Below are 27668 nucleotides of genomic sequence, written 5' to 3' on the forward strand. Positions count from 1 at the left end.
ATTTACCTAAGTGTTGTGGGGCTGCAGTGAGTATCAGCATGGCTCAGTGGAAAGAGCACAGGGTTTGGAGTCAGAGGTCATGGGTTCAAATCCCGGCACCACCAATTGTCAGCTGTGTGACTTTGGACAAGTCACTTAAGTCTCTGTGCTTCAGTTACCTCACCTGTAAAATGGGGATTAAGACTCTGAGTCCCCCATGGAACAACCTGATCACTTTGTAACCTCCCCAGTGCTTAGAACTGTGCTCTGCACATAGTAAACACTTAATAAATGTCATCATTATTGTTATTATTATTATCAATGTGTTTAAGGGATACACAGTAAAATAACTGCATAATTGGCACAAAGAGGAGGGTGGAAGAGAAAATAAGAGTTGGTCAGGGAAGAGCTCTCGGAGGAGAAGCAGCATGGCCTAGTGGATAGAGCACAGGCACGGGAGTCAGAAGGATTCCCCGGCTCCACCATTCATCTCCTTTGTGACCTTATGTAAGTCAACTTACTTCTCTGGGCCTCAGGCACCTTATCTGTAAAATGGGGATTAAGACTGGGAGCCCCATATGGGACAAGTACTGTGTCCACCTTGATTAGCATTTATCAAGCCTAGTGCTTAGAACAGTGCCTGGCACACAGTAAGTGCTTAACAAATGCCATAAAAAAGGATATCATTTGATGATGATGATGAGGTGGGGAGAGAGTGAAACTCTTGGATATGAGCAGGGAGGATATTCCAGGCATCAGGAAGGACATGGGAAAAGAGTTGGTAGCTGGTAGGATGAGATCAAGGCACAGGTAATAGGTTAGTATTCATTCATTCATTCAATCATACGTATTGAGCACTTACTGTGTGCAGAGCATTGTGCTAAGCGCTTGGGAAGTACAAGCTGGAAACATATAGAGACGGTCCCTACCCAACAACGGGCTCACAGTCTAGGAGGGGGAGACAGACGACAAAACAAAACATGTGGACAGGTGTCAAGTCATCAGAATAAACAGAAGTAAAGCTAGATGCACATCATTAACAAAATAAATAGAATAGTAAATATGTACAAGTAAAATAAATAGAGTAATAAATCTGTACAAGCATATATACAGGTGCTGTGGGGAGGGGAAGGAGGTAGGGCGGGGGGGATGGGGAGGAGGAGAGAAAAAAGGGGGCTCAGTCTGTGAAGGCCTCCTGGAGGAGGTGAGCTCTCAGCAGGGCTTTGAAGGGAAGTGAAGTGTGTGGACTGGGTTATAGTAGGAGATCAGTGAGGTACGGTAGTAGAGAGCTGATTGAATGAATTAGAGATGATCAATCAATCAATCAATCAATTGTATTTGTTGAGCGTTTACTGTGTGCAGAGCATTGTACTAAATGCTTTGGAGAGTACATATAGCAGGCACATTCCCTGCCCACAACAAGCCAATGGTAGGGAATTTCTGTTTAATATGGATGTTTAGTAGTCAAGGAGAAACATAGACTGAATGGTTTTGTAGAAAAATGATCCAGACTGGATAGGGAAGAGAAAGGAGGCAAGGAGGTCAGTGAGGATACTGATGCAGTAGTCAAGGTGGAAAACGTTAAGTGCTTGGATTAGCATGGGCAGTTTGGATGGAGAGGAAACGGTGGATTCTAGAGATGTTACAGGATTTTGTAACAGATTGAATGTGTGGGTTGAATGAGAGAGATAAGTCGTGGATAGTGACAAGGTTACTGACTTGTGAGAAAGGGAGGATGGTGGTTCTATCTACAGTGATGAGCAAATCATAGAGAAGATAGAGGTTGGTTCAAGATGAAGAGTTCTGTTTTGGACATGTTAAGTTTGAGATGTCAACAGAGTATCCAAATAGAGATGTCCAGAAGACAGGAGGGAATGCTGGAATGCCAGACCGCAGAAAAGGTGAGAGGTTAGTCCTGGAGTGGTAGAATTGAGAGTCATCTGCAAAGAGATGGTAGTTGAAGCTATCAGAGGGAATGCATTCTCCCAGAGAGTGGGTGGAGATGAGGTCAGTCATTCAGGCTATCGTATTTAATGAGTGCTTACTGTGTGCAGATCACTATACTAAGCGCAAGGGAGAGTACAATATAACAATATAACAGACACATTCCCTGCCCACAGTGAGAATATAAGGGAACCCAGAACTGAGACTTGTGGTACGCTGGAGTTAGAGGACGGGAGGCAGAGGAGGATTCAGTGAAATAGACTGAGAATGATTGGTCAGAGAGATTGGAGAAGTATTAGAACAGTCTAAAGTGCTTAGTCCAGTGCGCTGCACACAATGAGTGCTCAATAAATACAATTGATGAACTGTTTTCTACTATATGACTCTTAAGTAGTTTCTACTTAGTTGGCAGCAAGGCCAAGATTTCCTCCCAGTATTTTGAGAAAGTCTTTGGCAACTTCCTAAATCTATAAAAGTGAAAAAATCATAGAGGAAGGTTTCCTGCTTTTATCGAGGTTGCAATTAGGGTTCTAGATAGACTAGCAGAGACAGGGACTTCGCTTAGGCCAGTGACGTATCACTGAATATTTGCCTAGTGCCTTATTGTAATAAACATTTGTGAATGTGATTTATGGGCCAAATTACAGTAACAAAGTACTTCCGCAAGCAATGTCTATTGCGTACTTTAAAGTAATATACTTTAGTTGAAAGTGTAAAAACACTTCTTCCTGTCATTTATATACAATGACATTAAGTGTTCTATTACAGGATTAGGTAATCAATACAAGATATTAAATGCACAAGGAAACGTGTTGATTTAAATAACATATTAGGATGCTGGTTTGAGATAATAAGCTCTCTTGCCTTTACCTCCACTTTTCAGTTTTTGTTTTTATTTATTTCTAATTTTAATGGGAAAAGTTCTCTGTTATCTAGGATAATTGCTGTGATCTTTAAAATCATAAATTTGATTTCCCTAGAACACTAGAGTGTTTGCTGCTTTCGGAAAAGTTGCAACAACTCTTTTGGGCTACTAAGATACCATTCAGTGGGTTGACATAACCATTTTCTAACTACCTCATTGAAGTAGTTGAGGGTTTGAAACAGTACCTAATTTCAAAAAAAAATCCCAGAGGATTTATCTCTAGGGAAAATAATGCTCAACACAAAGGAAAAGAGTTCTCAGGATTTTTTTTTTCTTGTGCCTTTGTCCTTAGGGCTGTCTCTCCTTTAGCAAGATCTACACATAGACAGAGAAGGGAACCTTGGGACAGTTGAAGCAGCTTATCATTTACTGTCACAGGCTGCAGTGACAGAGAAAACCTCCTACTTTCATTTCAAATGAACCATAGGCTTTTTCACCTGATGGAATAATCAGCTGGTTGAGCTACTATATAGAAAAATGACTGCAGCTATGCTGTCCCAATGTTTTCATTACAGAGTGTTTACAGATGGGGTTTAGCAACTGCTCAGCAATACAGAGGGAGCAATGCCATCATATAATAGCCCTAGGGCCATTATTATGGAAGGGACAAACTTTTCCCCTCTAGCAAAGATAACAAAGGCTGGTGTGCACATCCTTATGACTGCCTCCTTGCCCCTTGTTCATGTGGAAAATAAGTTAGAATGAAAAGGCAATCAAGTGCCTTACTTTTAGAGTAGAACAAAAGCAGTGTCTAACAAAGCGCTTCCATATGTAGTTGTCAGACTTCAAAGTATCCAAGACTCTATAATTGAAATTTCCCATTATAGATTTTATTTTCTTACTTGGAAATCAGACTGGAAACACAGATGTATTGACAAAACAGAAAAAATTGGTTTTTGGGCTTATGCAATTGACGGTGGATGAAATTTTATCAATTCTTGTGGATGCAATTGAAAGGACAGAACTAGAATCCACAAGCTATTTGACCTTGTATTTTCATAAAGATAACTCCTTGCTGCACTGAAGTCCTTTCCCGCTTGTTGGTCCTGCTTTTGTTTTTAAAATTCTGTCTTGGTTTAGTGGTCTTTGTGAGGCCTTTGCACATGGAGAATACCTTCCATTCCTGATTATGCCCACCAGCTGTTTTTTTTTCTGCTGCAAAGTCCCCCAATAGCCCATCTATTATAACACTTGTTTGAGGCTGTGTGGCATTTTGTGTTCCAAATGCTAGTTCTGTCTTCTTTATTTTTGTGTACCTTCTCTCAGGAGTAGTGGCAGCAGCAGCAGTAGTAGTAATAGTAATAATAATAATAATAATAATAATGGCATTTGTTAAGCACTTACTATGTGCGATGCACTGTTCTAAGTGCTGGGGGGAGACAAGGTGATCAGTTTGTCCCACGTGGGGCTCACGGTCTTCATCCCCATTTTACAGATGAGGTCACTGAGGCACAGAGAAGTGAAGTGACTTGCCCAAGGTCACACAGCTGACAAGTGGCGGAGCTGGGATTAGAACCCATGACTTCTGACTCCCAAGCCCGGGCTCTTTCCACTGAGCCATGCTGCTTCTCTAGTAGAAATAGATTCATTAAGCATCTTCTGTGTGAAAAGTACTATACTGAGTGCTTGGAAAAACTAGACAGAAAATAATTGGATACAGTAGTCCCTGAGAGGATCTGCAGTTTTGTCTCTCTGCACTCCCGTCCCCCTCCACTGCAGCCAAATGAACCGCCTTCCTCCAGCATGCTCCATGTTCCAGCCAGACTGCCTCCATGGGATAGAGAAGCAGCATGGCCTAGTGGATAGCGCATGCGCCTGGGAGACAGAAGGACTAGGGTTCTAATTCTGGCTCCACCACTTTCCTGCTTTGTGACCTTGGGCAGACTGTGAGCCCATTGTTGGGTAGGTTTTGTCTCTATCAGTTGCCGAATTGTACTTTCCAAGCACTTAGTACAGTGCTCTACACACGGTAAACGCTCAACGAATGATTGAATGAATGAAGTCATGTAATTTGTGATTCAGTTACCTCGTCTGTAAAATGGAGAATAAGACTGTTCAACCTGATTGGCTTGTATCTACCCCAGTGTTTAGAACAGTATTAGACACATAGTAAGTTCTTAGTAAATGCCATCATTATTATTATTAATGGTCCCTGGCTCCCTTCCGCATCACAGAGAAGACCCCATCCCGTCCTGCTTTACACCACCACAGAAGGAAAGAGATCAACACCTGCATCATGAGGCCTCCATAAAACATTGGTAAGGCTGGTGGCCATAGTAGCCGTTATTGTTGCTAGGACTATTGTGGACTATTGTATTATTGTGTACTCTGAATTCCCGAGGAGCCTAAAATTCTGCTCCTCTAGCCTCAGCTCCCTACTGACTTCTGTTTTTAATTTTGTATTGTGCATTTGTCCTTGTCTCTTGGGTCATTTAATATTTTATGGGGTCATGGTTTCCAACATTTCTATCTCCAGCCCTTTCTTCTCTCTAACCTATATTCATAAAGTGTGAGCCCCTCAAACGACAATGCCTTTGTTTCATTCCAATCTGTTTACTCTTTCTTTTACTAAATACTATTACAACTACTGCCATCACAACTACTATTACTACTACTACTACTACTAATGATTTCTTATTTGTTAAACGCTTACTATGTGCCAAGCACTGTTCTAAGTGCTGGGGGTATACAAGGTAATCAGGTTGTCCCACATGGGGCTCAAAGTCTTAATCCCCATTTTACAGATGAGATAACTGAGGACCAGAGAAGTTAAGTGACTCGCCCAAAGTCACGCAGCAGACAAGCGGTGGAGCTGAGATTTGAACCCATGACCTCTGACTCCCAAGCCTGTGCTCTGTCCACTGAGCCACGTTGCTTCTCTACTACTGCTTCTCTACTTCTGCTTCTCTTCTCTACTGCTTCACTACTACTCCTGCAATCATAGTAACGCCTATGGCCTTCCCAACTTGAGAAAACTTCACATTGATGGTGTTTCTCAGACTTTCATGCCTGGAGCCAAGATTGATGGTAAGTATTAACAGTGTGGGGGCTAGGTAGCTTGAGTTCCCCCTGTAGCAGCTGTTTGGGTATCCTGCTATCATCAGTCTACTCACATGTTAGTATTCACCCTAGTGCTTAGTCCAGTATCTGATGCATAATAAATGTTTAATATGCAATTTTTTATTATTATTACATTCCACCAGGAATACTAAGTTGCTGTGTACAGTGGTGAGTTGATTGAGGTACATAACCTTGTAGGTAGAGGGAGTCTTTGGATTTATGATACAATTTTGACCACTCTAGTTTTAAATATTGTTATGTTTGTGTCCTTAATTAGAGTGTAAGCTCCCCATGGGCAGGGAACCTGTCACTTTCTTATTCTGTACTTCCTAAGTGCATAGTACACTACATTGTACCAAGTGGTCCTGCTACAAATGCAACCTCTGCCACTCCCCCTTCCCATTAGAACTCCGATGTTATCTGTCCTTCTAAAATTTTCTTTGTTTTTTAATTAACCATCTCATTTTCTTATAGCCCAATTTGCTCAGAGAATTTACACGGATTACACTAATGCAAATGGAGAAAAGTTATTTAGTAAAGGAAGCAATACAATGAATGATCAATGAATCATCCGGCACATATAACGTGCTCTATCTAAACTCAAGGTTTGTCATATAATTTCAAATCATGAAGAAAATTAGCAAAATGGATTAAGCAACAGCCTTTAATTCATTTAAGCTTCCAAGAGAGTTTCATAATTTAATTGAGTAATATTGGAAGAAATGAATGTTTAGTTTATCAGTAGATGAAAAGGATATTGAAAACCTGTGGAGTAGGATTTCAGGTGCCATCAAGTATAATACGATGTTCTGTGGGTCACATCTGAGCTTCAATAAAGGAACAAAATTACAAAGTCATTTCTGCACTTATGTCTTGGTAGTTGGCTCGTGATAAATAAAGGGATCTAAATGATGAAGATACAAATTAGAGAAGAAGAGTAAATCATTCTAAAGACCTGCTTTCAACAAAGATTGACTTCCTCCCTTAGGGCTGTAAAACAAACTATCAACATGTAAGCTTCCTGGATACCAAAATATTACATAATTCCATGAGGAAATACAAATTAGAGAGAACCAACTTGTTCTCCACACACAGCTTTCAATTCAAATTAAAAAGCTTTCTTAAGTGCAATTGACTTGTTCTGTAAAAAGTAAAATTCCATATTTCAAACTAGATGTAAGGTTTGATGAAATATAAGTGGTAATCAAACCCTACAATGATGATTGCTCATAAGTAATGCCACCCATAATATTGTGACTCTCAATTTCAGTTCCTGCATAGAATATATGTGTAGTATCAGAGAGGCCCATATTTATGAGTGGATGGGAAAAATAAACAGGTGTGTGTTAAAGGAATTCTCTCCACACTTCAGTCTATACTTCACTCTGCTGCCTAGATTATCTGTCCCTTCTAGACTGTGAGCCCTCTGTTGGGTAGGGACCGTCTCTATATGTTGCCAACTTGTACTTCCCAAGTGCTTAGTACAGTGCTCTGCATGCAGTAAGCGTTCAATAAATATGATTGAATGAATGAATGAGTGAATCTTTCTACAGAAATGTTCTGGGCATGTCAAAAATCTCAAAAATCTCCAGTGGTTGCCTATGAACCTTCGAATCAAGCAAAAACTCCTCACTCTTGGCTTCAAAGCTGTCCATCACCTTGCCCCTTCTTACCTCACCTCCCTTCTCTCCTTCTCCATCCCAGCCCGCACCCTCCACTCCTCTGCCGCTGCTAACCTCCTCGCTGGGCCTCATTCTCGCCTGTCCCGCCGTTGACCCCGGCCCACGTCCTACCTCTGGCCTGGAATACCCTCCCTACTCACATCTAGACAGTGAGCCCACTGTTGGGTAGGGACCGTCTCTGTATGTTGCCAACTTGTACTTCCCAAGTGGTTAGTACAGTGCTCTGCACACAGTAAGCGCTCAATAAATACGATTGGTTGATTGATCTACCAAACTAACACACTTCACCCCTTCAAAGCCTTACTGAAAGCTCACCTCCTCCAGGAGGCCGTCCCAGACTGAGCCCTCCTTTTCCTCTGCTCCCCCCATCACCCCTACACCCTCCCTCTGCTCTAGCCCCCTCTCCCTGTTCCACAGTGCTTGTGTATAGATGACATATTTATTATTCTATTCATTTGATTAATGATAATAATAATAATGGCATTTATTAAGCACTTACTATGTGCAAAGCACTGTTCTAAGTGCTGGGGACGTTACAAGGTGATCAGGTTGTCCCATGGGGGTGCTTACAGTCTTAATTCCCATTTTCCAGATGAGGTGACTGAGGCACAAAGAAGTTAAGTGACTTGCCCTAAATCACGCAGCTGACAATTCGTGGAGCTGGGATCTGAACCCATGACGTCTGACTTCAAAGTTCATGCTCTTTCCACTGAGCCACGCCGCTGTGTATATATCTATAATTCTATTCATTTATTTGATGCTATTGATGCCTGTCTACTTGTTTTGTTTTGTTGTCTGTCTCCCCCCTCTAGACTGTGAGCCCATTGTTGGGTAGGGATGGTCTCTCTATCTATTGCTGAATTGTACTTTCCAAGTACTTAGTACAGTGCTCTGCACACAGTAAGCACAAAATAAATACGATTGAATGAAAAAATGAATTGAGGACACACGCACACACACACAAACACACACACAAAGACTCACATGCTTCCTAACACATATAGCCTTTAATAGAGCATGACAGCAATGGCAAGGCAAGATGCATGAATCTGCAGATGGAGCAGGCACTGCTACTATCGCCATTGCTTCTGGCTGCCTGGAATATCTGCCACAGAGTACATAGAAATTGAAAGCGGCAGGAAAATGTGTGGGTGCTAATAAAAAAAATTATGGCATTTGTTAAATATTTACTATGTGATGCACACTATGGTTAGATAGTTGTGAGATATGGTGAGAAGCAGCATGGCTCAGTGGAAAGAGCATGGACTTTGGAGTCAGTGGTCAAGGGTTCAAATCCCGGCTCCACCAATTGTCAGCTGTGTGACTTTGGGCAAGTCACTTAACTTCTCTGTGCCTCAGTTACCTCATCTGTAAAATGGGGATTAAGACTCTGAGCCTCAGTTACCTCATCTGTAAAATGGGGATTGACTGTGAGCCCTCTGTGGGACAACCTAATCACTTTGTAGCCTCCCCAGTGCTTAGAACAGTGCTTTGCACATATTAAGAGCTTAATGAATGCCATCATTATTATTATTATACAAGATAATCAGGTCAGGCACAGTCCCTCTCCCACATAGGGCTCACAGTCTAAAAAGGAGGGAGAACAAGTAGCAGCCTGGGGAAGCAGCATGGCATACAGTGGAACACTGGCCTGGGAGTGAGGAGGGCATGGGTTCTAATCCTGGTTCTACCACTTGTGTGCTATGTGACAATGGGCAAGTCACTTCACTTCTTTGTGCCTCAGTTACTTCATCTGATGGGGATTAAGAATTTGAGGCCCCTGGAACAGGGGCTGCATCCACCTCAATTTGCTTGTATCCACCCCAGCGCTTAGTACAGTGTCTGGCACATAGTAAGTGCTTAACAAATACCACATTTATTATTATTATTATTATTATTAAATAACCACTTTACAGATAAGGAACTGAGACACAGAGATGTTAAGTGACTTGCCCATGGTCACAAGAAGACAGGTTATGGAGCCAGGATGAGAACCCAGGCCCTCTGACTCCCATGGCCAGGCTCTTTCCACTAGGCCACTCTGCTTCTCACTAGGCCACACTGCATCTCACACTGCCTAGTTTTGTGAGGCAGTAGTAGCAGCCTACAGCTGAAGTTTCACTCACCTTTCCTGTCACTGCTATTCTCTTCTCGACAATGCGGGAATTGGCTGTCTGGATTTCCCATTTCCACAGGCTCTAAAGGACTCCATACTGGAAATTTGTGGCATCAGTGGAGATAGTCCTGGTGTCCGCAGATGCACCTGATTATAGCAATCATTACTGTGGTATGGGTTAAGCAATTACTATGTGTCAAGTACTGTTGTAAACATTAAGGTAGATACAGGATAATCAGATCAGACACAATGCTCATTCAACAAAGGGGCTCATGAGTTTCACTTACCTTCTCCTGACATTCCGACGGTGGACACTGACAGCACTTAGATCTCCTGGACCCAGAGGTGTACTGTACATTATGTAACACACTGGTCTGCTGTGTGACCTTGGGCAAGTCACTTGACTTCTTGGTGCCTCAGTTACCTCATCTGTAAAATGGAGATTGAGACCATGAGCCCCATGTGGGACAGGGGCCGTATCCAATCCAATTTGCTTGTATCCACCCCAGCGCTTAGTACAGTGCCTGGTATATAGCAAGGGCTTAACAAATACCATAATTACTATTATAATTATGCAATGACATTCATGCCATTTATGGAAATCCACCGAGTTCCTCTGAGTGAGGGCATTTCTCCAGAGGAACACCTGACCACTGCCACTTGCTGAGAATTATTTTTTAAAAACAGAGTCTGCTGTGAGTTCAGCTGGGCACTCAGTCCATCAGTCAATCAATCAAATTTAATTGACTGCTTACTGTGTGCATAGCACTATACTAAGGGCTTGGGGAAAAGTACAATACAGCAAAGTTGGTAGACCCATTTCCTGCCCACAAGGATCTTAGTATCTATAAGGGAAAACAGGCGTGAGAATGAATTATGGATATGTACAGAAGTTTTGTGAACTGAAGGTGGGATGAATATCAAATGCTGAAAAGATACAGATTTGAGTGCATGAAAAGCAGTGTAGTCTAATGAAAAGAGCATTGGGCTGAAGGTGGGATGAATATCAAATGCTGAAAAGATACAGATTTGAGTGCTTGAGAAGCAGTGTAGTCTAATGGAAAGAGCATGGTCCTGGGAGTAAGAGGACATGGGCTCTGCCATTTGTCTACTTTGTGACCCTGGGCAAGTTGTTTAATTTCCCTGTGCTTCAGTTGTCTCATCCATAAAATTGGGATTAAGACTGTGAGCTCCCTGTGGGACATGGACTGTATCCAACCTTATTAGCTTGCATCTATCCCAGCACTCAGTACAACAAATGACACATAATAAGTGTTTAAAAAATATCATTTTTAAAAAAGCCTACAGTCCTCCCTGCTCCTATCTCCCCGCAACAACACCTGACTTCTGGGCTTTCAACCTGTCCATTTATGTTCTTAAATCAGTAATTTTTACTTAAAATCTTGGTTAAAATATTTCCTAGCACTTTTCAACCATGCCCTTGGCTGACCCTTACTCATTCCAGAACCTTTGTGTTTCTCTTCTAGGTGCCTGTGAATATGGACACTATTTGAGAAGTAGTCTGACCCAGTGGGTAGAACACAAGCCTGAGAGTCAGAAGGGCCTGTGTTCTAATCCCAGCTCTGCCACTTGTCTGCTGTGTGACCTTGGGCAAGTCGCTTAACTTCTTCTGTGCCTCAGTTATCCCATCAGTAAAATGGAAATTAAGACTGTGAGCTCCATGTGAGATAGGGACTGTGTCCAAACTGATAGCTTGTATCTATCCCAGTGCTTAGAACAGTGCCTGGCACATAGTAAGCACTTAACAAATGCCATCATCATCATTAAAAGAGGCAAAATAAACCAGACTGTCTGATGTAAAACTGGATGGACTGGCCTTAACCCATTCCTAGGTTTCTATGGTAGTAAATATATAAATCTTTGTGAGTGAGTGGATGGATTCAGGCTGGAAGTGTGGCGCTAAATGAGTTGAAGGTATGCTTCAGTCTCCCTCCTCTCTCTCCCTCTATACTAGACATCTCTCTCTTCTGCCTCCTGGAAGCACAGATTGCTGTAAATCCTCCTCCAAGTTTGTCTTGATACTCTTGACTTTGGTGGTTCTCAAACAATCAATCTGTTTTATTGAGCACGCACTGTGTACAGAACACTGTATTAAGCACATGACAACATACACTACAACAGAGTTGGTAGACGTGTTCCCTGCCCACTGGGAGTTTACAGTGTGGAGGGGGAGCCATAGAAATAAATGGGCAGGGAATGTGTTATATTGTCATATTTTACTCTCCCAAGGACTTAGTACAGTGTTCTGCACAGAGTTAGTGCTCAAAAAGAAGATTGGATGAAATAAATGAAATATGGTTATGTAGTAAGTGCTGTGGGAAGAGGGTGCGGTGAATAAAGTGTATGAAACTAAGTGTAAGGTGATGCACAAGGGAAAGGGAATAGGGGAAATGAGGATTTAGGAGGGGAAGTTCTCTAGTGGGAGGAGGAAAGGTTACAGAACCGTCTTTGCTTTCATTCAGGATTTAGGCCCATTCTGCCCCTCTAAGAGTTAATCTTCGTGGAAACTGAAAGTCAGAAAGAGAAAAGGCCAGTTTACCAAAGTCCCTCACTTTTGGGGACCACCTCTGGCCTGTGGTGGTCAAAGGTTTACAAAGAGGCCACCTCTTCTTTGGAAGAGGAGAACACTGAGGGTTTCCACCTTCATTCTCTCGTGCCAACCCTGTCCCCGTCCGAGGACAGGGCTAGACTAGGGGTGTAGGGCTGGATTAGGCAGTTCTCTACATACACATTACCAGGCTGAAACCATCTCTGAGTCAGAAATATAGACCAGGGATGATAGTTTCAATTAAATAGAGAGAGAGAGAGATAAATGACAATTTTACACCATTTTAAGTATCTTCCTGATGGAGTTCTTTAAATTATTGTAAACATTTTAAATCACTTTTAACACTTAGTTCCATTTAGAACATTTTAGATGAGAAAAGCATTATAAAACCCGTACTTTGGCAGATAATGTGAAAGGAAAAATAACAGTTTGGGATTTTTTCATATTAATGGATTTTTAAACCACCACCTTAAAGTGAATAAAATACCTCTGAAGCATAATTTGACGGACACGTAGTGGGAAATTCAGTCGTAAGAAATGAGTAGAAAAATGCTCCATTTGGTTTTGTTTCAATATCATTGTCTTGCTCTAGAAGTCTTCCTTCTTTTCTAAAAAGTTCCTTGTTCAGAAGTACTAATCAATAGCACTTGCACTTGGATCTGTACCTTTTGTATACTTGGTATTCACCTCACCCTCAGCCCCACAGTACTTTTATACCTATTCATAATTTATTTATTTATATTAACATCTCTTCCTCAAGACTGTAAATTCATTGTGGGCAGGAAACATGTCTACCAATTCTATCGCATTACACTCTCCCAAGTGCTTAGTACAGTTCTCTACACTATGTGTTCTCAATAAGCACCTCTGTTAGATTACTTGAATAATATTAATAACAATAATAATAATAATAACATTCATTAAATGCTTACTATGTGCCAAGCACTGTTCTAGCACTGGGGTAGATACAGGGTAATCAGGTTCTCCCAGATGGGGTTCACACTTTACTCCAGGCCAACCACTATGCAAAAGTGCTTAGAAGACTACAGTAGTTGGTGAACATAGTCCCTGTCCTCAAACAGCTTAAAATCTGCATATCTAAATCTAAAATGTTGCCATACTGCCAGTGATTTTCATCCATGCATGCTATGGGTCAAAAGGGGGTTTCCTGGGATCATTACAGAGAGACTTGTGCCCAGGTGGAGTGCCTGTTGGTGTGACTTTGGGCAAGTCACTTAACTACTCCGTGCCTCAGTTACCTCATCTGTAAAATGGGGATTAAGACTGTGAACCCCACGTGGGACAACCTGATAACCTTGGACCTAACCCAGCACTTAGAATAGTGCTTAGCACCACATAGCAAATGCTTAATAAATACCATCATTATTATTATTATCCTAAAGCTATATCTGGGGATGGAGATAATTCCTATCATTCGAGTGCTGTTTGCTTGGTTGATGTCCCACCCCTATGGTCTTATGACTGATATTCAGTGAGCCTTCTGGGCCTGGGTGGGCAGTCCTGTTATAGATGCTCAGACCATTGCTTTTGATGCTATTGATGCTGTCTACTTGTTTTGTTTTGTTTTGTTGTCTGTGTCCCACTTCTAGCCTGCGAGCCTGTTGTTGGGTAGGGATTGTCTCTATCTGTTGCCAAATTGTACTTTCCAAGCATTTAGTACAGAGCTCTGCACACAGTAAGCACTCAGTAAATATGACTGAATGAACAAATTTTGGGGAAAACATCACAAAACCCATTGAAAAGAACATCTTATTCTTTTCTCTGAAAGCTAAAAGAGCTACTTAGAATACTGAGTATCAGCTCTACTGAACTATTGCTTCAGCTTCTTCATGAGTTCCTACATCCAGTCTAACCCCTCTGTGGTGCACACTTCACTGAGATGCTCAGATCAATTTTCTAAAACATTATTCTTTCCGTGTCTCCCCACTCCTCAAAAGCCTTTAATGGTTTCCCATCTGTCTCCACATGAGGCAGAAACTTTTGACTGTTGGATTTCAGGCACTCAATCAACTCTCCATGCTATTTATTTTCACTCTTCTCCCACTAAACCCCAACTCATACACTTCATACCCTCAGGCCAACCTGTTCATTGTTCCTCGCTCTCCTCTCTCCCACCACCTATTTCTTGCTCTTGCCCCCCCATTCTCCTAGACTAGAACTCCCTCCCCAGTCACATCTGCAAACCACTTATTCCTCTCCTTTAAAACTCATCTGAAATCACACCTCCTCCAGGAGGCATTACTTGATTATCTCTAATCTCTTGCTCCAAGCTGACACAGAATTTTTGTCTCATCCAACAACTTGAGCCCTTACTTCCATCTGCTCCACTGTAGTATTTATGAACTCCACTGTTTCCCCCTACCTGTAATTTATTTTAATGTCTGTTTCCCATACTAGCCTGTAAGCCCCTTGAGAGTAGGGTTCATTCATTCATTCATATTTATTGGAGAAGCAGCGTGGCTCACTGGAAAAGAGCCCGGGCTCTGGAGTCAGAGGTCATGGGTTCAAACCCCGGCTCCGCCAATTGTCAGCTGTGTGACTCTGGGCAAGTCACTTAACTTCTCTGGGCCTCAGTTACCTCATCTGTAAAATGGGGATTAAGACTGTGAGCCCCACGTGGGACAACCTGATCACCTTGTAACCTCCCCAGCGCTTAGAACAGTGCTTTGCACATAGTAAGCGCTTAATAAATGCCATCATTATTTATTGAGCGCTTACTGTGTGCAGAGCACTGTACTAAGAGCTTGGGAAGTACAAGTTGGCAACACATAGAGACGGTCCCTACCCAACAGCGGGATCATAGTCTAGAAGGGGGAGACAGACAACAAAACAAAACGTATTAACAAAATAAAATAAATAGAATAAATATGTACAAGTAAAATAGAGTAATAAATATGCACAAACAAATATACATATATATAGGTGCTGTGGGGAAGGGAAGGAGGTAAAGTGGGGGGATGGGGAGGGGGAGGAGCGGGAGAGGAAGGAGGGGGCTCAGTCTGGGAAGGCCTCCTGGAGGAGGTGAGCTCTAAGTAGGGCTTTGAAAGGAGGAAGAGAACTTGCTTGGTGGATGTGCGGAGGGAGGGTATTCCAGGCCAGGGGGAGGACGTGGACCGGGGGTCGATGGTGGGACAGGCGAGAACGAGGCACAGTGAGAAGGTTGGCAAGCAGGAGGTCATTGGTGACCTTTGAGAGGGCAGTTTTGGTTGAATGTAGGGGATGGAAGCCAGATGGGAGGGGGTCGAGTAGAGAGTTGGCATTGAGGAATTTGAGGCAGCGTGTGTAGACAACACATTCAAGGAGTTTGGAAAGGAATGGTAGGAGGGAGGGTTCATCTCTACTAATTCTCTCATATGCTCTCAATCACTTTGTGAGCCCATAGGAGGCATTCAACAAATACTACTGATTTGATCGGAAGCTAAGGTTTTTATTATATAGTTATAAGATAAAATAAAGTTTACTATCTCCATTTCCCTGGGAACTGTTTATTTATTCAAAATAACTGTTACTTGTGTTTGTTTCAGAAAGCAAAGAGAAAAGATATTTGAGCCCCCAAAATGTAAAGATGTTGTGAAGCAAAAAGGAAAATGGATGAGGATCATTCAGGAATTTTGCAGTTACGATGTCAGTTATATATGAAAATGGACTATTCGTTTCTCCAATATTTTGCCCCCAGATATAACTATTTTGGTCCCAGCCCACAAACTTCATTCCTTTAATGCCAAACTACTCAGTGTACCTCGATCTCTATCTATCTATCTATCTATCTATCTATCTATCTGCCTATCTCACCACCGACCTCTAGCCCATGTCCTGTCTCTGGCCTGGAACACCCTCCTTCTTCATATTAGACAGATAATCACTGTTCCCACCTTCAAAGCCTTATCTAAGATGCATCTCCTCCAAGAGGCCTTCCTAACTAGGCTCTCATTTCCTCTTCTCCCACTCCCTTCTGTGCTTCCCTTGCACTTGGATTTTCAGCCTTCATTCACCCCTCCCTCTGCCCCACTGCACTTATGTACATGTATGTAACGTATTTATTTATATTGATGCCTGCCTCCCTTTCTACACTGCAAGGTTCTAGACTGTGAGCCCGTCTTCTAGACTGTGAGCCCGTTATTGGGTAGGGGACTGTCACTATATGTTGCCAACTTGTACTTCCCAAGTGATTAGTACAGTGCTCTGCACACAGTAAGCGCTCAATAAATACGATTGAATGAATGAATGAAGGTTGTTGTGGGCAGAGAACCTGTTTACCACTTCTGTTTTATTTTACTCTCCCAAACAGTACATCACTTTACACACAGTAAGGGCTCGATAAATACTATTGTTTGATTGACTAAATTATAGAAACAGTTTGGCACCTTATGCACAACATGGAGGGCATTAAATTTAAAACTTGATCTTTGGTAATGGGTTGAGAGTAATCAAAAATCTTAATTATCAAGTCATTTTTTTTCAGAGAATAGATGACGATATGAAGCCTCCACTGCCTGAAAACAATCACAAATTGTGTTTTCACCTTGACAGAAGCAACAAAATGACAGTTTTGTCAAACAGATACTTTTACAATTCTGAAGTTCTTTTAGTTTCAAGCACTCCTAAAATGTATCTGGATTGATTCTGTAATATCATCAGTCATTTGCTATGACCGAATTTCAGTTAAACATGTTTTTTAAATGGAACAAAGTCCTAAAACCTGTTCAGTGTTTACTATGTGCCAAGTGCTGTTTGAAGCACTGGGATATATACAAGTTAATCAGTTGGACACGGTCCCTATCCCACATGGAGTTCCTAGTCTTAATCCCCATTTTACAGATGAGATAACTGAGGCCCAGAGAAGTGAAGTGACTTGCCCAAGGTCATAGAGCAGACAGGTGGCCAACTGGGATTAGAACCCAGGTCCTTCTGACTCCCAGAACCAAGCTCTATCCACTAAGTCACAAAGCAGCATGGTGCAGTGGATAAAGTACAGTCCTGGGAGTAAGAAGGTCATGGGTTCTAATCCCAGCTCTGACACTTTCATTCATTCATTCATTCAATTGCATTTATTGAGTGCTTACTGTGTGCAGAGCACTGTACTAAGCACTTGGGAAGTACAAATTGGGAATATATAGAGACGGTCCCTACCCAACAATGGGCTCACAGTCTAGAAGGGGGAGACAGACAACAAAACAAAGCATATTAACACAATAAAATAAATAGAATAGTAAATATGCATAAGTAAATTAAATAGAGTAATAAATCTGTACAAACATATATACAAGTGCTGTGGGGAGGGGAAGGAGGTAGGGTGGGGGGGATAGGGAGTGGGAGAGGAAGGAGGGGGCTCAGTCTGGGAAGGCCTCCTGGAGAAGGTGAGCTCTCAGTAGGGCTTTGAAGGGAGGAAGAGATGTGTGGAGGAAGGGCATTCCAGGCCAGGGGGAGGATGTGGGCCGGGGGTCGACGGGCGGGACAGGCAAGAACCAGGCACAGTGGGGAGGTTAGCGGCAGAGGAGCGGAGGGTGCAGACTGGGCTGCAGAAGGAAAGAAGGGAGGTGAGGTAGAAGGGGGCGAGGGGATGGAAAGCCTTGAAGCCGAGAGTGAGGAGTTTTTGCCTGATGTGTAGGTTGACTGGTAGTCACTGGAGATTTTTGAGGAGGGGAGTAACATGCCCAGAGCGTTTCTGCACAGAGATGATCCGGGCAGCAGCATGAAATATAGACTGAAGTGGGGAGAGACAGGAGGATGGGAGATCAGAGAAGAGGCTGATGCAGTAATCCAGTCAGGATAGGATGAGAGATTGAACCAGAAGGGTAGTGGTTTGGATGGAGAGGAAAGGGTGGACCTTGGCAATATTGCAGAGGTGAGACTGGCAGGTTTTGGTGATGGATTGGATGTGAGGAGTGAATGAGAGAGCGGAGTCGAGGATGACACCAAGGTTGCGGGCTTGTGAGATGGGAAGGATGGTAGTGCCATCTACAGTGATGGGAAAGTCAGGGAGAGAGCAGGGTTTGGGAGGGAAGGTAAGGAGTTCAGTCTTGGACATACTGAGTTTTAGATGGCGGGCAGACATCCAGATGGAGAGGTCTTGAAGGTAGAAGGAGACACGAGCCTGAAGGGAGGGAGAGAGAGCAGGGGCAGAGATGTAGATTTGGGTGTCATCAGTGTAGAGATGATAGCTGAAGCCGTGGGAGCAAATGAGTTCACCAAGGGAGTGAGTGGAGATAGAGAACAGAAGGGGACCAAGAACTGACCCTTGAGGAACCCCTACATTAAGGGGATGGGAGGGGGAGGAGGAGCATGCAAAGGAGACTGAGAATGAATGACCGAAGAGATAAGAGGAGAACCAGGAGAGGACAGAGTCTGTGAAGCCAAGGTTGGATAGTGTGTTGAGGAGAAGGGGGTGGTCCACAGTGTCGAAGGCAGCTGAGAGGTCGAGGAGGATTAGGATAGAGTAGGAGCCGTTGGATTTGGCAAGCAGGAGGTCATTGGTGACCTTTGAGAGGGCAGTTCTGGTGGAATGTAGACGACGGAAGCCAGATTGGAGGGGGTCAAGGAGAGAGTTGGCATTGCTGTGTGACCTTGGGCAAGTCACTTCACTTCTCTGGGCCTCAGTTACCTGTGAAATGGGGATCAAGACTGTGAGCCCCACATGGAACAGTGACTGTGTCCAACCTGATTTGCTTATATTTATCCCAGTGCTTCGTACAGTGCCTGGCACATAGTAAGTGCTTATCAAATACTATAAATTTTAAATTTTTTTAAACCAAACAATATGAAAACATTTTGCTTTATTTTAGCATTTCACTATCTCTGTTACACTGTAGTTAAAGATAATAACAATCCTCATAAAACTTTTGAATATGTGTGATAATTTTAATTCTTTCACACAAGGCAAAGGATGATTTCAACTTTTGTAGACATGACAAGCTTAGTTTGTTGTAGTCTTCTCTTGTCAATTAAATAGAGAAGTTCCTTCCTATTTGCTTCCTTCCTCACCTTAAGATCACCATCAAGTTCTACTTCAAGGAAATATTCTTTAATGAATCCCACCCATTCTCCTACATTCCAGCCAACCCCTTGAGCCTTTCTTCTCCTCAACTCACTCTGATAAATACTTCATATTTGCGGAAGTACTTATATTGATCATTTGCTTCGATTATATTTTTAAGTTCCTCAAAGTCTGTCATTGATTGTATCTTGGGGTGCCTGACTGAATCTCTGGGTCTGACTACGTCTCTGGGTCCATGATTGTTTCTCTCCTGCCATTTTTCATCCTTCCCCACACCTTGATCAAAACGGATTTGGCACTTATAGTACAGGTCAGACTGCAACACTCCCCTTATCCCTTCTTGCCATTTCTGGGTCTCAAGAAACATAGCAGGCCTGTGTAAAAAGAGAATTTGGGAAATGTTCTGGGAGATGATTAATCGAGGGTATTTATTGAGTTCTTACCATGTACCGAACACTGCACTAATCACTTTGGGAACATACAATATAATGGAGTTTGTAATTAATTAATTAATTAATTAATAATGGCATTTGTTAAGCACTTACTATGTGCAAAGCACTTTTCTAAGCGCTAGGGGTGGGATACAAGGTGATCAGGTTGTCCCACGTGGGGCTCACAGTCTTAATACCCATTTTACAGATGAGGTAACTGAGGCTCAGAGGAGTGAAGTGACTTACCCAAGATCACACAGCAGACATGTGGTGGAGCCAGGATTCGAACCCATGACCTCTGACTCCAAAGCCCGGGCTCTTTCCACTGAGCCATGCTGCTTCTCTAGACATGATCTTTGCCTACAAGGAGCTTACAGACTAGAGAAGTGAGACAGACATTTAAAAAATTCCTGATAGGGAAAATGGGAGAATATAAGGAAATGTACATAAATGCTGTGGGGTGGGATGAATACCAAGTGCTTCAGGGGTGCAGATCCAATGTCACTGGCATTGTAAAAGGGAAAATGAAGAGGAAAAATGAACGTTTAGTTGGGGAAGACCTCAGAACATATGTGATTTTAAGTAGGGCTTTGTAGTTGGAGAAAGTGATGTTCTAGCGAAATGAAGGGGGAGAGAGTTCCGGACCAGATGTGGGCAAGAGGTCAGCGGTAAGCAGACAAGATAAAGGTATACTGAATAGTTCTGCAATGCAGGAGTGAAGTGTGCAGGCTGAATTGTAGTAGCAAATATGAAGTAAGGTAGGAGGGAAAGAGCTGATGGTTAGAAAGTACAATTAACATCATGCTCCATTTACTTCTCTACTTTTACTTCCCGAAAACTATCCCATGCCAGCTTCAAGTAAACTCCACCATATTTATAGCAAAACTTATCAAACAAGCTTGTTTTGCATCTGTATTCATTTCACTGCCAAGCCGCAGTTGATGTTCCTTGTCCAAAAATGTGTCCAGTTAACTTTGTCATATGCCTAAACAGAAATTAGATAATAAATGGAAAATGCATTTAGGCTCTCAATAAGCAATCTGTTGAAGGAACGTATATTGTACATTTTGTCCAATCATTAATAAATCAGATGGCTTGACTGACTTCCTCATCCCTCCCAGGCAAATTATTTCCTCCGCCTGACTCTCCAAACAGTTGACAACACCATCATTCCCCACTCTCAAGCCCGCAACCTTGGCATTTTCTCCTCCCTTTTTTCATTCCCTGCATTCAGTCTGACACTGAATCCTGTCAGTTCTTCCTCTTTCTCTTTCCTTCCATCTCTTGCTCTCTTTCCAAATTGCCACCATGATGGTCCATATGCTTTGCGAATCTCACCTCGACTACTGGGCCAGCCTGATCTTCCTTCCTCTGGTTCTCCCCTCTCCAGTCTATATTTCACTCCACTGCCTGGATGATATTTCAAAAATGTTACACTGCAGACATTTGTCCACTCCTCAAAAACGGCTAATGGTTGTCCATACCTCTCCCCATCAAAGGAAAGCTACTGATCATTGGCTCTAAAGTACTCAGTCAACACTCATCCTTGTTCTTCTCCCACTGCACCCCAGTTTGCAATCTTTGTTCCTCTCCAACTATCCTACTCACTGGGCCTTGTTCTCATTTCTCCCTCTGCCATTTTCTTGCTGACTGATGTCTTTTTTATGGAATTTTTTAAGTGCGTACTTTGTTCCAGGCTCCCTATTAAGTCCCCTCCCAGGATCGCACCTGGAGAGTTTCCAGTACTCTATGAGTTTCGACTATGGGAGGGAGAGTCAGGCAGAAGCATATCCATTCCATTCCTAGCTTGGGCAGTGGTTAGTGAGTGGAACGCAATCTGCTACAAGTCAAACCTCACCTGTGCTGAGAGCAGCAGCATGGGAGAGAGTCGAGTGAGGGCAGACAGGTTGACTGCATGGAAGGATGCAATGGTAAACCACTTCTATATTTTTACCAAGAAAACTGTATGGATACAGTACCAGGATGATTGCAGATGGAGGTGGGGCGTTCTGGGAGAGCTGTGTCCATGGTGTCGCCATAGGTCGGGGACTACTCGACAGCATAAGACAAGACAAGACCCTTTTAAGTGCTGGGGTAGATAGAAGATAATTGGGTTGGACATAGTCCCTGTCCCACATAGGGCTCATAATCTTACTCTCCAGTTAACAGATGATGTAACTAAGACACAGAGAAGTTAAGTGACTCGGCAAAGGTCACACAGCAGGAAAGTTGTGGAAACAAGACTAAAGGCCAGGTCCTCTGACCCCCAGGCCTGTGTTCTTTCCAGTAGACCATGGTGATGTCTTCCCCTGCTTCCTGAGACTCTCTCCTTTATATCTGACAAACCATAGCTCTCCCCTACTTTAAAACGCTTCTTTGATCACATCTCCTCCAGGCCTTCCCTGAAAATTGTTTAATCCCCTCCCTCCTCTGTATCCCAACTGTCATCTTGACTCTTCTGTTCTATTTTACCCATAGCACTTAACAGCATGGCTTAGTGGAAAGAACACAAGCTTGGGAGTCAGAGGATGTGGGTTCTAATCCCAGCTCTGCCACTTGTCTGCTGTGTGACCTGGGGCAAGTCACTTCACTTCTCTGTGCCTCAGTTACCTCATCTGTAAAATGGGGATTAAAAAATGTGAGCCTCATGTGGGACAACTTGATTACCCTTTAACTACCCAGTGCTTAGAACAGTGTTTGGCACAGAGTAAGCGCTTAACAAATACCATAATTATTATTATGTCTTATATAGTGCATTACTCTCTCTTTAATTTATTTAAGTGTTTGCAGAAGGCCATTCCCTTAGTACAGTGCCATGCACATATTAGGTACTTAATAAATTCCATTGATTGCTACTTTACCTTACTGAATTTTAGCTATTCTGATACACCATTTCTCTTTATTAGGTACTTAATAAATTCCACTGATTGCTACTTTACCCTATAATAAACCTTATAATAAACCCTATTACCCTATAATAAACCATTTCTATTTATTATAAAGTTGACTTTGAATGGTATCTTTGTCTTTCAAATAGTAGAGTGCCAACTAATGTATTATCAGCGTAATGATCATACTTCCAGTTGCTTCATGCAGAACATTGACAACATTGATTCAGCACTTAAAACATTGTCTGGCACATAATAAGTGCTTAACAAATACTGTGATTATCATTATTAATAATTATAAAGATATGAACTAAAACTGGTCCCATGATTAACCTCCATGAGATCCCGTTAATTTGTGACTCCAGGTTCCATTGAGCTAACTAAATGAAGCACAGGGGCAAATCCGCAATTATTTGGCAAAGAAGTTGTACTGTCCTACTGAGCACACAGATGCCGGTCAACTATGTCTTAGCTTCCTTGTCAAATTAGAACCTTCAACTTAGTTACAGTTGATCGTGGTGTTTGTAAAATGCTTGCTATGTGTCAAACACAGTTCTAAGTGTTGGGGGAAGTATTAGTTAATCAAGTCACACACAGTCCCTGTCCCACATGGGCCTCACAGTCTAAGTGGGAGAGAGAACAGGAATTGAGTTGCCATTTTATAGTTGAGGAAACTGAGGCACAGAGAAGTTAAGTGACTTGCCCAAAGTCACACAGCAGGCAGGTGGCGGAGCCAGGATTGGGACCCAGTTCCACTGACTTATGTGCTTTTCAATCAACAGTCAAGCAAGTGTATCAACTGAGCACTTTACTGTGTGCAGAGCACTGTACTAAGCACTTGAACGAGTACAATTTAACAATATAACAGACACAGTCCCTGCCCACCATGAGTTCATAGTCTAGAGGAGGGACAGATATTAATATAAATAAATAAATTATGGTTATGGACATAAGTGCTGAGTAGCAGGGGGCCGAGGGTGTGAATAAAGGAAGCAAGTCAGGGTGACATAGAAGGGGGTGGAAGGAAAGGAAAATATCAATCAATCAATCAATCGTATTTATTGAGCGCTTACTGTGTGTAGCACTGTACTAAGCGCTTGGGAAGTACAAGTTGGCAACATATAGAGACAGTCCCTATCCAACAGTGGGCTCACAGTCTAAAAGGGGGAGACAGAGAGCAAAACCAAACATACTAACAAAATAAAATAAATAGAATAGATATGTACAAGTAAAATAAATAAATAAATAAATAAATAGAGTAATAAATATGGCTTAGCCAAGGATAGGGGTCTTGGAGGACATATACCTTCAATAAGACTTTGAAGTTGGGAAGAGAAATTATCTGTTAGATATAAAGGGGAAGAGCGTTCCAGGCCAGAGGCAGGACATGGGCGAGAGATAGGCAGTGAGGTAGACGAGATCAAGGTACAGTGAGTGGGTTGAAAGCAGCAAGGTGAGGCAGGAGGGAGCAAGGTGATTGAGTATTTTAAATCCAATGATGAGGAGTTTCTGTTTGATGTGGAGGTGGATGGCCAACCACTGGAGGTTCTCGAGGAGTGAGGAAACACGGACTGAACATTTTTGTAGAAAAATGATCCAGAGTGAAATATGGAGTGGAGAGAGGCAGAAGGCAGTGGGGTCAGTAAAGGGGCTGATACAGTAATAAGGAGGGATAGAATAAGTGCTCAGATTAATGTGGTAGGAGTTTGGATGAAAAAGAAAGAACAGATTTTAGAGATGTTGTGAAGATTGAACCAATATTATTTAGTTCATTCATTCAATCGTATTTATTGAGCGCTTACTGTGTGCAGAGCACTGTACTAAGCACTTAGCACTGTACTAGCACTAGATTTAATATGCGGGTTGAATGAGAAAGGAGTCAAGGATAGTGCCAAAGTTATGGGCTTGTGAGATGGGCAATGGTGGTGATGTCTACAGTGATGGCAAAGTCAGGGGAAAAGTATGGTTTGGGTGGGAAGATCAGGAGTTCTCTTTTGGGCATGTTCATTCAATCAATCGTATTTATTGAGTGCTTACTATTGGGCCTGGATGCTAGAGGACTTGAGTTCTAATCCCAGCTCTACCACTTGCCTGCTGTGTGGCTTTAACTTCACTTAAGTTTTCTGTGCCTCAGTTTCCTCATCTGTTAAATGGGGATTAAATGTCTGTTATTATTCCTCATTAGACTGTCAGCCCCATGTGGGACAGTCCTGATTATTGTGTATCTTCCCTAGTGCTTAGTACTGTGCTTTGCACATAGTAATCACTTAACAAATACCACAATTATTATTATTAACTAATATGATGAAAATAATGAAGAGCAAGGAGAACTTTAGGTAGAAGTACAAGAAATTTTTGAAAGACTGCATCCATTGGTTATGGTACAATTAGAAAGGTCATAGTGCTATTTTGCATAACCTTCAAAAACTCCAAACAATTGTTTTGGAGCATGATTATTTGCTTTATTGCTCTTGGTATTCCAGGAGTTGTAGCTAAATGAGGGCCTGGAAACTCGGTAACCTCTTTCACCCGCACTAGCAGAGAAGTGTTGAAATTGGCCTCATCTTTCAATGCGAGAAACTAACTAATTGACTTCAAGAATGGGAATGGAGGAGAGAGTTTGTGAATTCTGGGCATCAGGCCTAAAGGGACACTTGGATTAACCTTGACATAGGAATGCAAAATACAGACATTTTTCTCTGCACGTCGAATCTGGGTTCCAGTAATGAAGGCTTTTATTGAACTCTGATCCCTTTTTTTTTTATTTCAGTTCTTCATTCATTCAATTAGTATTTTGATTACAACAGGATGCTTGACTAGCTTCTGTATCAAAGCATTACAAAACTTGAAGGAGGCATGGATCATGGATTTTATAATCTAGTTTATACTAAACAAATGAACAAAAAGTTAAGGAATAAACAGAAATATAGATAGATATACATACATATCTATCTATCTGTCTGTCTGTCCATCTATCTATATAAACACAAAGCCATAGCTGAAATAAATACCTGTGCATACCAAGTTACAAAACTGCAGCAGGAAACAAGGTTAACAAATGTAAAAAGTCTCCAATTGAAAAAACGTTGATCAAATAAATATTGATGGCATTTATTAAGTGCTTACTATGTAACAAGCACTGAGCTAAGCACAGAGGTAGCAACAAGATCATCAGCCTAGGTATACTCCCTGTCACATAGAGGGATCATAATCTAAGATGAAAGGTGAGCAGATACCTTATCCTTATTTTATACAGCAGGCACAGAGAGGTTAATTGAATTGCCTAAGGTCACAAAATCAGGTCAGTGGCAGAGTTAAGATAGGACCCAGGTTTCCTGACTCCTCGTTCTATACTCTTTTTGCAAAGTCATGCCATTTACTGGGTAGAATATGAGTCACACTGAAGAGGAATGGTGATACAAGAGTAAATTTTACACTTAGGAAATTTTAAAGAAAAAAAACGGATCGATCAATCATTCAATCAGTGGTACTTCATGAGTGCTTACTTTGTGCAGAGCACTGTACTAAGCACTTAGGACAATAAAACCCAACAGAGTTGGTAGATACGTTCCCTACACATAACAAACTTATAATTCAGAGGGGAAGAAAGACATGAATATAAATAAATACATTATTAATATGTCATAAGTGCTGTGGGGCTGAGGGAGAGGTGAATGAAAGGTGCAAATACAAGTGCAGGGGTAATGCAGAAGGGAGTAGGGGAGAAGGCGAAATGAGGGCCTAGTCAGGGAAGGCCCCTTGGAGGAGATGGGCCTTCAGTGAGGCTTTGAAGGTGGGTAGAGAGATCTTCTTTTCAATAAAAAGAGGGAGGGTGAGCCAATCCAGAGGCAGTATGTGGGTGAGAGGTTGGTGGTGAGATCGATGAGATCAAGGTACAATGAGTAGGTTGGCATTAGAGGAGAGAACTGTATGGGCTCGGCTGTAGTAATAATAATGATGATAATAATGGCATTTGTTAAGTGCTTACTATGTGCAAAGCACTGTTCTAAGCACTGGAGAGGGATACAAGGTGATCAGATTGTCCCACGTGGGGCTCACAGTCCCCATTTTACAGTTGAGGTAACTGAGGCACAGAGAAGCTAATACAGGGTTTGGGTAGGAAGAAAAGGATTTTCTTTTGGGGTAGGATGGGGTAGGCAGCTGGAATGGACAGTTGAGGGAAGTGATAGCTTTTGAAGGATGGGAGAGACCTAGGTGCTTTTGAAAGGAGTAAGAAAGGAAAGGAGAGGCATAAGGAGGAGAGAGAGGTAGGAAGAAAATAAACCTAAAGCAGATGAACAGAAAATGTTCTCAGTCACACGCTTGGGAAGATGAAGAGAGTGAGGTGCCTGCTTTCAAGTGATAGGCATACTTTTGGAAAAACATTTTCCTCAATAAAATTCCACTGGTGAGCCCAAACTGCATAGAACGAACAAAATGCCAGTGTGATGCCAGTAGAGACTGTTCCCTGCAGACAAGACTAACACTTTAAGAGTCTTTCATGCCATGTTCTGGACCTGTCCCCAATTCCCTGGCACCTGAACAACCACCTGATTTCCAGATAAAATGGAATCTTTTCCAGATTGCAGGCGTGTTCTCCTCCCATTTACTACCTTCAGGAAGACTCAAGGGTCCATACAGGAAAATGATAGGGTGAGAAATAAATAGAAGAGTGAATCCTGACTCTGTCACTTGTCTACTATGTGACCTTGGGCAAGTCCCTTACTTCTTTGTGGCTCAGTTACCTCATCTGTAAATTGGGGATTGGGACTGTGAACCTTATCTAGAACAGGGACTTTTCCAACCTGATTAGCTTGTATTCACATTAATGTCTGTTTCCATCTCTAGACTGCAAACTCATTATGGTCAGGGAACATATCTGCTAAGTCTGTTGTATTGTACTTACCCAAACACTTGAGAAGCAGCATCGCTCAGTGGAAAAGAGCATGGGCTTTGGAGTCAGAGGTTATGGGTTCAAATCCTGCTCTGCCAACTGTCAGCTGTGTGACTTTGGGCAAGTCACTTAACTTCTTTGTGCCTTAGTTACCTCTCCTGTAAA

At 42.3% G+C, this 27668-nt stretch overlaps 1 non-coding gene across 1 annotated transcript; it reads left to right on the plus strand.

Moving 5' to 3' along the window:
• Window positions 1-21431: 21431 nt before the first annotated feature.
• On the plus strand, window positions 21432-21569 carry LOC119937056. Its single transcript, XR_005453916.1, has one exon. It is a non-coding gene; the product is annotated as a small nucleolar RNA SNORA7 (small nucleolar RNA).
• Window positions 21570-27668: the final 6099 nt, after the last annotated feature.

Source organism: Tachyglossus aculeatus, chromosome 1 (genome assembly GCF_015852505.1).
Source record: "Tachyglossus aculeatus isolate mTacAcu1 chromosome 1, mTacAcu1.pri, whole genome shotgun sequence".
Lineage (NCBI taxonomy): Eukaryota > Metazoa > Chordata > Mammalia > Monotremata > Tachyglossidae > Tachyglossus > Tachyglossus aculeatus.